This window comes from Marmota monax, unplaced genomic scaffold (assembly GCF_021218885.2).
Source record: "Marmota monax isolate L192 unplaced genomic scaffold, Marmota_monax_Labrador192_F-V1.1 WCK01_AAM20220418_F8-fsc01242, whole genome shotgun sequence".
In the NCBI taxonomy this organism is placed as follows: Eukaryota; Metazoa; Chordata; class Mammalia; order Rodentia; family Sciuridae; genus Marmota; species Marmota monax.
The window spans coordinates 49,005-61,138 of NW_026693768.1; the positions used below are offsets into that span (position 1 = coordinate 49,005).

At 37.8% G+C, this 12,134-nt stretch overlaps 1 long non-coding RNA gene across 3 annotated transcripts in view; it reads left to right on the forward strand.

The window, feature by feature from the left end:
• Positions 1-12,134, forward strand: part of LOC124103996 (uncharacterized) — an 82,635-nt gene that overhangs the window by 48,898 nt on the left and 21,603 nt on the right. For all 3 annotated transcript variants that reach the window (XR_006855349.2, XR_006855350.2, XR_006855348.2), the window contains exon 3: positions 10,620-10,708. This is a non-coding gene — a long non-coding RNA (uncharacterized LOC124103996). The remainder of the gene's footprint in view (positions 1-10,619; positions 10,709-12,134) is intronic.

Sequence of the window (12,134 nt, forward strand, 5' to 3'; positions counted from 1 at the left end):
AGGATCTTCCAACAGATCAGAGAAATATTCAGCCATGATTTCCTTGATTGCTTCCTCTTTCTAATCTCTCCTACCATCCTTCTGGAACTCAAAAGATACCTTAGATTCTCTCCATATGTTCTATGTCTGTCTCCTAACATCTCGTCTTTGACTTTTTCTTACTGTAATGAATTCTAGATAAATTATTTAGGTCTGTCTGGCTGTTCACTTACTTTTTCCAACTATATATTCCACTGACTTTCAGTTTTCATATTTCCTATTTGTATGGGTTGTATCAGTTTCTTTTTCAATTCTACTTCATTGTTTTCCAGTTTATTTTTTTATTCAGTACCTCTATTATTCTTTTAAGAAAATTATGTATTTGTTTTGTATCCCAGATAATTCCATTATTCTTAGTTCTGTTTGGATTTAAGTCACCTAGATTTTTGTTTCAGCAGCCCCTTACTCATGGGTCCTGTATTCTTGAATATCTGTTGGTGTGTGGTGTGGTGTGTGTGTGTGTGTGTGTGTTTGTGAGAGAGAGAGAGAGAGAGAGAGAGAGAGAGAGAGAGAGAGAGCGCATGTACATGTGTGTGCTTTGATATTCCTTAACACTTGTTTTGCTGGAATTCATCAAGTCATTGTGAGTGTGCTTCTCAGATACCAGTCACGACCAAAAGTATTTTAAGATAAAAAATAAATCACAATAATTTATACTGAGTAGTTATCAGTTATAAATTACTAGCTTAAATCATGAAGCCTGCGTGTTTCAGACCTGACAATGCAGTGGATTTTCTTGCTAAGCCTTTTGGAGGCGCAGGTGGTGACAACAGGAATCTTGGAGGTGAGTGTGACCTCAGGTTTTCTCCTGGAGAAAATCTCCTGGAGATTTACCCTCACAGCCTTTTACAAGGCTTTCGTGCTAGAAAACCTGTTGTCATCCTGTTCTCACTTGGACTAGGGCTCTGGGCTTTGTCTCCTATCTACTGTGCACCCACAGATGACAAAAGGATGCCTGCAGGTCCCCAGGGTTCAATGGAGTCTAACTAAAACCTGGCCTCAAGGATCCCCTCCACTCTAGGAGTCCTGCTTTTGCTCTGTTTGGCCTCTGTGCAGTCCTTAGTTTTATTTCAGCCATGCAACACACTTAAAAGGTAGATTTTTAAATATTTCATGCCAAATTGGTGTTACTTTTCCTGCAATTTTGTGCAGGCTTCTTTTCCTCAGTGTTACCAGAAACACAGATCCAGCATTTTTGTCTTTTATTATTCTTTTCCCTCTAAAATTTATGGAGGTATAGAAATAATACAGTTAATTCCTGGTGGAAACTCCTAAGAGTATTTGGATAAACCGAAGATATTTAGAAAATTATATATTTTTTTCTTTATTATACTGACCGAAACCTCCTGTAAAATGCTGGAGTGTCAGGGAAAGGTTCCTGATCCTAGCTGGGAAACATTCAGTCTTATACCTTGAAGCACAGTACCAGCTCTCGGTTCTTTGTAGATGCCCTTTATGAGGCTGAGGAAGTTCCCTTCTATTTCTTGTTGCTAAGTTTTTATCCTGAACACTACTAGATTTTATAAGAGTTTTTCTGCATTTATTGAGGGATCACATGGGTATGTTCTTTACTCTGTTTCTATGGCATTTTACATTAAGTTATCTTTGAGTATTAATCTTATTATCCTGGACCATGCCCCCACTCAGCTTACTAATATTTTGTTAAGGAATTTTGCTTCTATATCATGAGGGATATCTGTGTGCTTCTGTTTTGTATTTTGAAGTCTGTCTGACTCTGGATTTAGGATGATATAGACTTACAAAATGAGTTAAAATGTTCTGTTCTCATTTTCTGAAAGGGTTTCTAAAGGGTTCCTTCTTTAAATATTTGTTCTGGTTATATACTTGGCTTAGGATTTTCTTCATAGGAAGATTTTTTAATAGCTTTTTTCACTTGATGTGTGTGTGTGTGTGTGTGTGTGTGTGTCTAGGCCAGCCTTCTTTTTCTTCTTGAATAAGTCTTAATAGTTTGTGTGTTTCTAGGAATCTGCTTCCCCTAAGTTGTCTAATTCATTAAAAACAGTTATTGTGCATGGTATGCCCTTATCATTTTTTAATTTCTGCAGCATTTGGCTCCTTCTCATTCTTGAATTGGATAATCTGTTTGTTGCTGCCTTTTCTTGGCCAACTTCACCAGCAGTTTATAATTTTATTGATCTGTCAAAAGCCAACTTTTGAATTTGATTTTCTTTCCCTATTTTTTTCTGCTTTTTATGTCATTGATTTATACCCTAATCCTTATTATTTCCTTCCGTCACCTTGCTTTGAGTTCAGTTTTCTCTTCCTAGTTTCTGAAAGTGGACTCTTAAATTACTGATTTGAGATTTCTCTGCTGGAGTTGTTTAAAGATAGGTTTTATTTTGTCACCGTTGCCATCGCTGCATTTCATAGCTTTCAAGGTGTGTTCATGTCCATCATTTCGTAACATTTACTTTTCATCTGTGTCTTCTTCTTCAATACATGTGTGATAGGATCAAGTATTTAGAAGTATTTTAGCACATTAGTATGTTAGAATTTCCAAGTATCTAGAAATTTCTCAAATTCATATTGATTTATAACATGATTCTGTTATAGTTGGAGATCACACTTGTTATGATTTTTTAATACTGTTAAACTGATGAGATTTGTTTGTGGTCTAGCGTGTGGTCTATCATGAGAAGTGTTCCATGAGCCCTAGAGAAGAATGTGGTTTCTGCTGTCTTTGGGTGAATTATTCTACAAATGTCAGGTCAAGTTGTTTCATGAATATATACAAATGTCAAGTCAGGCTGCTCGATAGTTGTGTTTAAGTATTCTATATCTTTGATTTTCTCTTCATTCTTTATGATTCATTGAGATAAATAATACTGGTTATTAAAGTTGCCAAACTTGTTGGAATATTTATTTCTCCTTTTAATCCCATCCATTTTAGCTTCGTATAGTTTATGGTTTTATTTATGGATGTGTACACATTATAATTGCTGAATCATGTCTTTTATCTATTATTATTAAAGCCTATTTTTCTGATACTAGTACATCCAGGCTGCATTTGGTTACTAAACATTGTGTATTTGCATCCTTTTACTGTCAACCTGTTTGTGTTTTTTAATTTAAAGCGTCTTTTATAGATAGTATATACTTGTATACTGTATTAGTCAGTTTTCCACCACTATTATGAAATAACTGAAGCAGTTAACTTAGAGAAGGTTAATTTGGGACATCCCAGTCCTTGATTGACTCCTCTACCATGGGCCTCTGATGGGGCAGCACATATGGCAGGAGTGTGGGGCAAACCAAGCTGCTCACATCGGGATCCAGGAAACCAAAAGAGAATTGGCAAGTTCCATAGGCCCCTTTTAAGGACACACCCTCAATGACCAGAACACTGGCCCTAGGCTCCTTCTCTTAAAGACTCCACCATCTTCTAATAGGGCCACACATAGGCCTCTGGGAGATACTTATTCAAATCATAGCAATTTATATTGTCTTTTAAACATACTTAAGTATTTACCTTTTCCAGTGTTCATTTCTTTCTTTCTTTTGCATTTTTTTTGTTCTACTTAGTTATGCATGACAGTACAAGGCATTTTGACACATCATAAATAAATGGAGTATAACTTTTCTTCTGGATGTACATGATATAGAATCACACTGGTCATGTATTCATATGTGAACATATGTCTGTAATAATGTGATTCATTCTACTACCCTTCCTACCCACATAATCTCCTCTCTTCCTTTCACTCCCTTCTGTCCAATCCAAAGTACCTCTATTCTTTCCTAGACCTCCCCTTATTGTGAATTAGCACCTGCACATCAGAGAAAATATTTGGCCTTTGGTTTTGGGGGATTGGCTTATTTCAACCAACATGATAGTCTTCAGCTCCATCCATTTATCAGCAAATGCCATAATTTCATTCTTTTTTAAGGCTGAGTAATATTCCATTGTGTATATCTGCTACATTTTTTTATCCATTCATCTGTTGAAGGGCATCTAGATTGGTTCCACAGCTTGACTATTGTGAATTGAGCTGCTATAAACCTTGATGAGTCTGCATCACTATAGTATGCTGATTTTAAGTCCTTCAGGTGTAGACCTAGGAGTGTGATGACTGGGTCAAATGGTGGTTCCATTCCAAGTTTGCTGAGGAATCTCCATACTGTTTTCCATTATGGTTGCAACAATTTGCAGTCCCACCATCAGTGTATGAGTTTACCTTTTCCCCCACATCCTCAGCAACATTTATTGCTGCTTGTATTCTTGATAATTACTATTCTGATTATAGTTAGATGAAATCTTAGAGTAGTTCTTCATTCCTTTGTAATGCATTTATATTTGCACCTAATGTCATTTCCTTTAAGCTTAAAGGAATTTCTTTAGTATATTCTTTAATGCAGAGATGATAGTAACATCTTCTCTACTATTCAACTTGTTAATGTCATTTTTTATTGCATTGTAGTTAAACAGAATTGGTTTCATAAATGCATGTAACATAATTTGCTACACTTCAGTCCCCAGTACTGCCCCTTTTTCTTCCTTCTTCCTTCCCACTGATCCCCTTCCTGTTCTTTATTGGGCTTCTTTCTATTTTTTTTAACTGTTGCATTATAGCTATACATAAAAGTTATATATATTCATATGTGCACAGAGCAGAGTGCACATATTTTTTAAATAGTTCTGTTGGGCATAGAGACACTGGTTTACTTTTTTCAGTACTTTAAGTTGCACCATTGCCTTTTGACCACCATTCCTTCTGATGAGGTGGTAGCCATTAATTGTATTCTTCTCCTGTAGGAAACAATTCACTTTTCTCTTACTGTTCAGACTTTTCCTTTACCTTTGTTTCCATAGTCTGACTGTATCTCATTAAGGTGTAAATCTCTTCGTATTTATCCTGCTTGAGTTCTTTGAACTTCTTAGATGTATAGTCTAATATATTCTTTTAAATGAGGGAAGTTTTAGCAATTATTTCTTCAAAAAAATTGCCCCTCATATTCCGCCTTTCCTTCTGGGGCTCTTTATAGATCAGTATGGTTGATGTTGTTTCATAGGTATCTTGGGATCTGTTCATTCTCCCTTTTTAAACGTAGTATGTTAGTCAGATTTTCGTCACTGAATCAAACACCTGAGAAAAACCATGGAGAGAAGATTTATTTGGATTCCTGGTTTCAGAGGTTTCAGTGCATGGTCGGCTGGCTGTTACTTTGAGCCTGAAGTGAGGCAGAACATCATGACAGAACACATTGGGAGGGGAAAGCTGCTTACCTCACAGCGGCTGGGAAACAGGGAGAGGAGGGAGGGGGCTGGGGACAAATTATTTCAAGAATAATGCTTTCTCGGTTTTTATGACTTTAGTTGATTCCAGAGCTTTAAAATCCTTATTTTGATAATGTCATGTTTGATTATTGTGCCTTGAGGGGAGAATCCACTCCTCACAGTGCCTTACTCCATTGTGTATTTCGTAACATCTCCTTAGATTCACACAGGACCATTCAAGCTGTCGGCATAGTCAATATACTTGAAAATTATATTGGATTTTTATTCATATTAATTTTTGAAGACAAATTAGTCTTCTAGTCAGTTTAGTTAATGTTTTGACTATAATAGCTTCTACTCGCCCATTCACTTATGTGAATTATGTTCTGGGAATCATTGATTTCTGTAAAGATGTAAAGATGGATGAGAAAATCTCTATCTTCCATGAACTCACAGCCCAATGAGGGAGACAAACTAAAAATAATAACTACAGTAAACTACAGGAGATCCCAGCATGAGATGTCACACAGGAGCGAGCAGAGTGCTGTGGGGTGGCCAAGACGGGGCTTGCCTGTTCCTAGCAGGAGTTCCTGGAGCATGACTGGGACTCAGAAGAGTAGGAGTCACACATAGGGGTGCAATTGACAGGAGCTTCTGAGCATAAAAAGTGTTTTATGTGAGGACAAGGCTCCAGCCAAGTGACATCTGAAAACTCAGACTCTGGGAAGATATATGGTGAACAGCCAAAGGTGGAGCTTAGCTGTGTGGCCTTGAGTGAGTGACTTATAAGCTCTGTCTCCTCTTCTGCAAAATAGGCAAGTCATATTTGTCTCATAATAAGCTTGTGGCGATAAAATGAAAGAATGCAACATTTTCACAGTCATCACTGAATTAGTCCAATTCATGACTTTTCTAGTGTCAAAATATTTGATTTAAATTTTTAATGTTTGTTAGGTAGAAATGGGAAGAAACCCTGGAAGAATAGAAAAGAAGCAGACAACTGTGGTTGTCAGTATTGACAGCTGCTGAGCATTCTGGCCTTTGTCCTCTGGCCCACCAAAGGCTAGCCAAGGTTTCTATTGATCAGATTCATTTTTGCTTTTGTTTTGTCATGGAATTTCTCTCTTGTATCTCTATGGTTCATTGGCCTGTGGTGAGTGAGGGACAGATAACAGGTTAGACAAATAGAATTGGGGTTGAGAGAAGATGGGGTGTGAAAACATTGGGGAAAAAAAGATGTTTATGACATAAAATTGACAAGATTTGAATGTGGAAGGGTGAGTGTGGCTGGTTGGGTTTAGAGAATTTTTCAGAGGGCCATAGAGAGGAGACATAGTTTGGGAAATGTACAAACAAGGAGTTGATCCAAGTAAGAACCACAAAAAGCCAGATATACTGTCCATAAGATCACTGGCTAAGAAGCTATGAGAGAAAATATCTAAGCAAGAGCAAATACGTGGAAACCTGGGACACTGGGCTAATGTGACAATCTTAGCAGAGTATGTGTCATGGATCCTAAACACATTTTCTGAGCTGCCAACAGTCAGAAAAATGACTTAATCTAATGTCTGTGGCCAGCTATTGAGCAAGGCAGGAGCTGGGTGAGGTTGCTTTCCAACATAGTCATTCAACACTCTTTTATGTTTAATAAGCATTCAGAATTAATCTAAACCCTTCTGAAGTTATAGCAAGATGTTTCAAGGATCTTGGTTTTGATTAATAATTCTCCCCAACTAATGTACTTCCTGTGGGTAGTTCAGACACTGCATACAGACTTTCACTTACTCTGAGATCACCAAAGAATCATTTAGAAAGCAACTGCTCAGAAACCTAATAGCACAGCCAAAGTGTTAATGCACCTTTTCAAAGCACTAAGGAGCAGAGCAGATTCAAACAGATGTACTGACTATGTATAAAAAATACATGGTGACGCACCTCATCTGATCTATACTTGAAGAGGTCCCTTTTTATGTGTGAGATTCTGCAAGTTAATTTTTCCTGTCTCTGACATTCAAGTGTTTTTAATTGCCAGCCGTCAGGATTTGCCGTCGGTATGAATCAGGGGGGTTTTTATTTGATTAAGCCAGCTTATCTGTCATCCATCACAATTAATCCATTCTATCTTAATTACTTTTCCATTTCCAGAACCAATCATCACATATTAATACAAATATAGGGAAATATGAGTCATTCTCATAAAATAAGAGCACCAGAATGTGTACCAGCTATGGTCTGGGTACTTTCTTCACATATTTAGCAAGGTTCAAAATAGCTTGATAAGAAAATACTCATATTCTGCTAGAAATATGGAAATCGGAAATTCATATTTCACTCTCTTCGTTTACCTTATGACACTAAATATCTAAACCCCATCATTTATATTCCAGAATCTCAGTCTTGTTTTTATATGTTCCCAATGACGAATTGTATCTTAGGAGGCCTCTGTGCTCCGGGAGGTTATTGTCGGGTGGGTAGTAAGGCCAGGGTGTGGTTTGTCACCGTGCATGTGTGGGCTTTTCATTCACTCTCATTGAGCATGACTCTAATCCCTGGGGAGGCACCAGCCAATGAGGCAGAGGATTCCAACTCCCATTGAGCTCACATTTTTCTAGGGGAGATAGTAAACAAACAGCAATTGTAGTGATGAGTCGTGTGCAAAATTTAAAAGAAGGTAGTAGACAGTGGTTCAGAGGCTGCTGTGGCTGGGGTGCTTGGAGAAGACCTCTCTGAAAAGGTGAACTGAAGGGGACACTCCAGTGTCCAGAGATGCCTCAAGCAGATCCAGGACTCAGGGTTGTGGGAGGAAGATACAGCAAGAGCAAAGGCCCATTAGTGGGACTGTAATCGGGAAGCTGCTGTAGGCCAGCCCTGCTGGTGTGGCATGAACAGGGAAGTAGTAGGAGATGAACCTGGGGAATGTGAAAGCTTTAACAGAAAGAGTGTGTGGATTTCCGTCCAAGTTTCATGCAAAGCTGTTGGAGGGTTTGAAAGACGGTCATGATGTGATCAGATTTACATGTTGAAAAGGTCCTTCTGGCTGCTCTGTGTGGAATGGATTGAAGAAAACAAATATGAGACAGAGATCCAGTCCAGTTGAGAGGGGGATATGGCTTGCATCCAGCAGCAGAGGGAAGAGCTGGATCATTTCAGGATTTGTTTAGAGGTATAGCAGAAGATCTTGATGGATTGGCTATGGTAGGGCTTTATAACAGAGAAAGAAGAATCCATCAAGGATACCTCGAATTTATTTATTGGACACATTAGAATTTCTACAACCCTTAGCCATTTTTTATAGCTATCGTATTCATTGCTTTCAAAGGTTGATTCTTTTTGTAGTTGCCTGTCTCTGGGGTAAAGCAGAGCAGTGCATGGCTTCCAATCTGAGTTGTCGAAACTAGTGGCCATACAACCTGGCCAGTTTCTTAATCCCTTTGTCCTTAGTCTCTTCAATCAAAAGAACAGAATAAAAATTTCACCTGTTTCATATGGTTGTCATCAGAAATGACCAAGAAAAAAAAAACACATAGGCTTGCTTAGCACACTACCAGATTATAGTAAGACTATTCACTATTAGTAAATATTAGAGATTGAGTACTATATTTCTGTCTTTTCCTCCTCACTTTTGCACATCCAGGCCTCAGTACACAGTAATAAGAATTATAATTAGATTTTTTTAAGAAACAAGAAATTTCTGTTCCTTCTATCATTCCATAATTATTTCATGTATCAAATACTAACTTTAGAATTTCAGAACACTCAGACCTGTTGAATATATTCCCAACTTCCATATATAATAGTATTTGTTTTTTAAATGACTTTTGTTGTTGTAGTTATTTGGGTTTTAAAAAATCTGTCAAGACCTTTTAGAGAGATTGTCTATTACCAGCTTTAATATAAAGTTACTGTTTTCAGCTTTTTAAATGGGGCAAGAGAGGATAGGTATCTGATCCCAAGATTATGTAAATGATATGAAAACCTAATGTGCTGTGTCTGGCAATGCCGCAACACCACAGGTCCCTGTTCAGCCTGGTTTTCTGTTTGCCCTTTGGGCTCAGGACCACGTGGGATCTACTGTATGGAAAGACCCAGTTTGTTTAGGTGTCAGCAAAATCTGAAACTCTCTCTTCCTCTGACTGATTTTCATTTAAACTCTGGTGCCTGCCACTCTGCTGGGCTGTAGCTACATTTCAGACTCTTGAACGTGGTTCTTTGTTTCTTCTCAAAATAGGCTTAAGAATAGTAGGAAAATAGAGTGGGTCAGCACAGCATATGGTTAAATATTTCATGGGCAGATGTGCTTGAGAATAAAAAGGAAATTCTTTTGAGTTCTTATCTGCATTGTGAATGTGCCCTGCAGATGTTCCATCATTTCAGCTGGGATTAAGGTACATTTAGCAAAGGATACTTTTCATGAGATAACACATTAACTTAATTTTTGAAAGGAAAAAAAAACTGTTTCCAATGGTTCATTGGAGTTCATGGGGCAAGGACACCCCTCTTTGGCTGTAATACTCCTAGAGTGTCACCATGGATGCAAGAGAATCATGGCATTCAGCACAGGAGGCTTGGGAATTCCTTCCTGTGCAAAATTTCAACATTATATGTGTGTGGGTTTGTTCTCTAATTCTGGTTTCAGGTTCTTTGTCTCATATTTTGTAATAACAGGATAAAAACATTTTATGTCAGCTCTCTTGCATGATGTGGCACATTAAAAAAAAAAAAAACATTCTTAATATAACAAAGTCCCTAAATCTAAAATGTGAGATGTTCCTGTTAAACCCTTGCCCTGTTGAATCTACAGAGGGTGGGATCTGCTAGTTTTTCATGTTTGCTTCCACTATTGGTCTCTCATAAATTATTATGCTGATTGCCTGGATACTGTGTCAAATTTGTAAATGTTGCATTATTTCTAATCTCTACAGGAAAATATATGGTGTGGATTTTTTTGGTACATCAATAACTAAATCAATGCGTGTGTCAGTTGAAATTTTTACATGTCATTGAGCTAAAACAGGGGAATCTATAATGTCACCTACTTCCCCCAAAGACAGGGTGGTCATGACTATTTAAAAGTTTGATGTAAACACCAATGTGGGCATAAAGAATCAACTCAGTTCTCAACCCTGCACAGAAAATGGACCAGTGGGGCTCTCATCCATCCTGTGTGCTACTTATACATGCCTACTGGGTGGATATCTGGGGAATTATTCCAGCAGCCCAATATCCCACCACTTCAAAACTTATCACCCCAATTTCATATATTAACGTTAATATTTAAGTTTTTATTATTTTTTAGAAATATATGGGCATACCTCACTTGTATATGTTTGATTTTCTACTGTAGACACGGGAGCAGAAAGACAGGCACTGAGAGAAAATGTATATCCTAAACTGAGAGAATTCTGCAGAGAAAACTATGGACTGGAATTTCAGGTAACTCTAATGCTAATTTCATTTTTAATTATATCAGCTGAATAAGTAGTGGTTCGTTTCTTTTTAGAATTCGAGTGTGGTAAAATACAAGTTGTAAGCCCTGAAAATGTTCATTTCTATAAGAATGGGTATAAAAGAAATGTTGGAAAATGGAAATAAAAGTTATTTTTAATGTTTTATAATTTTGTGCTGTGATTCTTGGACCCTGCCTGGTACTGGCCATCTTTTTGTTTTTTTAATCGTATTCATTTGCTTTTTAACAGTCTCTACTATCAAAAAGATAGGTCACTGAGCACCTGCCCTTAAATTTTAAGCTGTGGTCTTCAGGGATGTTCTGCATCTAAAGGCAGGGCCAACTTTTTGAAAGTATTTCTTTTTCAGCAACCTGGCCAGCTCTTGCCTTCTATCTGCCTTCCAGTTTTTAATTCACATTGTAGAATATTCTTTTTTTCTGAGTATTTCAGGGCTTTACCATTTACCCAAAAGTGTGTGTGTGTGGGGGGGGGTATTAAGGTTTGAATATGAGGTATTCCCCAAAAGCTCCTGTGTTAATGTAGGAACATTCAGAGGCAAAATGATTAATGAGAGTTGTAACCTTTAAGTCCATTGTAGTTTGAATGGACTGACTGGGTGGCACCTGAAGGCAGGTGGGTGTGGCCGAAGGAGGTGGGTCACTGGGGCATGCAATGAAAGAGTTCATCTTACCAGTGGCCCCTTCTCCCTTGCCTCTGCTTCCTGGCCACCATGAATGAAGCAGCACCGTGATGTGCTGCCTCTCCTTGGGCCCAAAGCAGTGGAGTTGGCCCACCATGAACTAAACCTCTGGAACTATGAGCTAGAATAAATTGCCCCTCTTCTGAGTTGTTCATGACAGATATTTTGATCACAGCAAAGAAAAGCTGACTAAAACAGCTTTTATGTGTGTATGTGTGTATCAGCCTGACAGTAACTTCCCATGTCATTGCTAAAGTTCATATGGTTTTTATACACCGTAGATTTTGCACCTGAAGAAAAAAAAAAAAAAAAAAACGGTACTTGAAAACATTGAATGCATCTTGGACATTCAAAACTTGAAAAAGTAAATGGCTCCTGAAGAAGATAATAGTATCTATTCAGAATTTTTCAGCTGGCCACCATTTGCACTTACAATGGAAATCTTAAGTCTCTGTTACTACCTCAACTGCACATCGACATTGCCAAGTGATGCATATGTAATAGGGTTTATGGTACAAGAATGGAAAATGTACCATTGTTAATGGATGAAAATGTCACCCTTCATTTGTTGCCTCTTAGATAAATATTTTATCTTGGTATACCTCATGATGTGTTCTAATATGATGTATAAAGTAATTGTCTCTAAATGGCCTCAGTCTCAGAGCACAGTGTCAGCAGCAGGCCCTATGACACACATAGTGAATAGTTACTC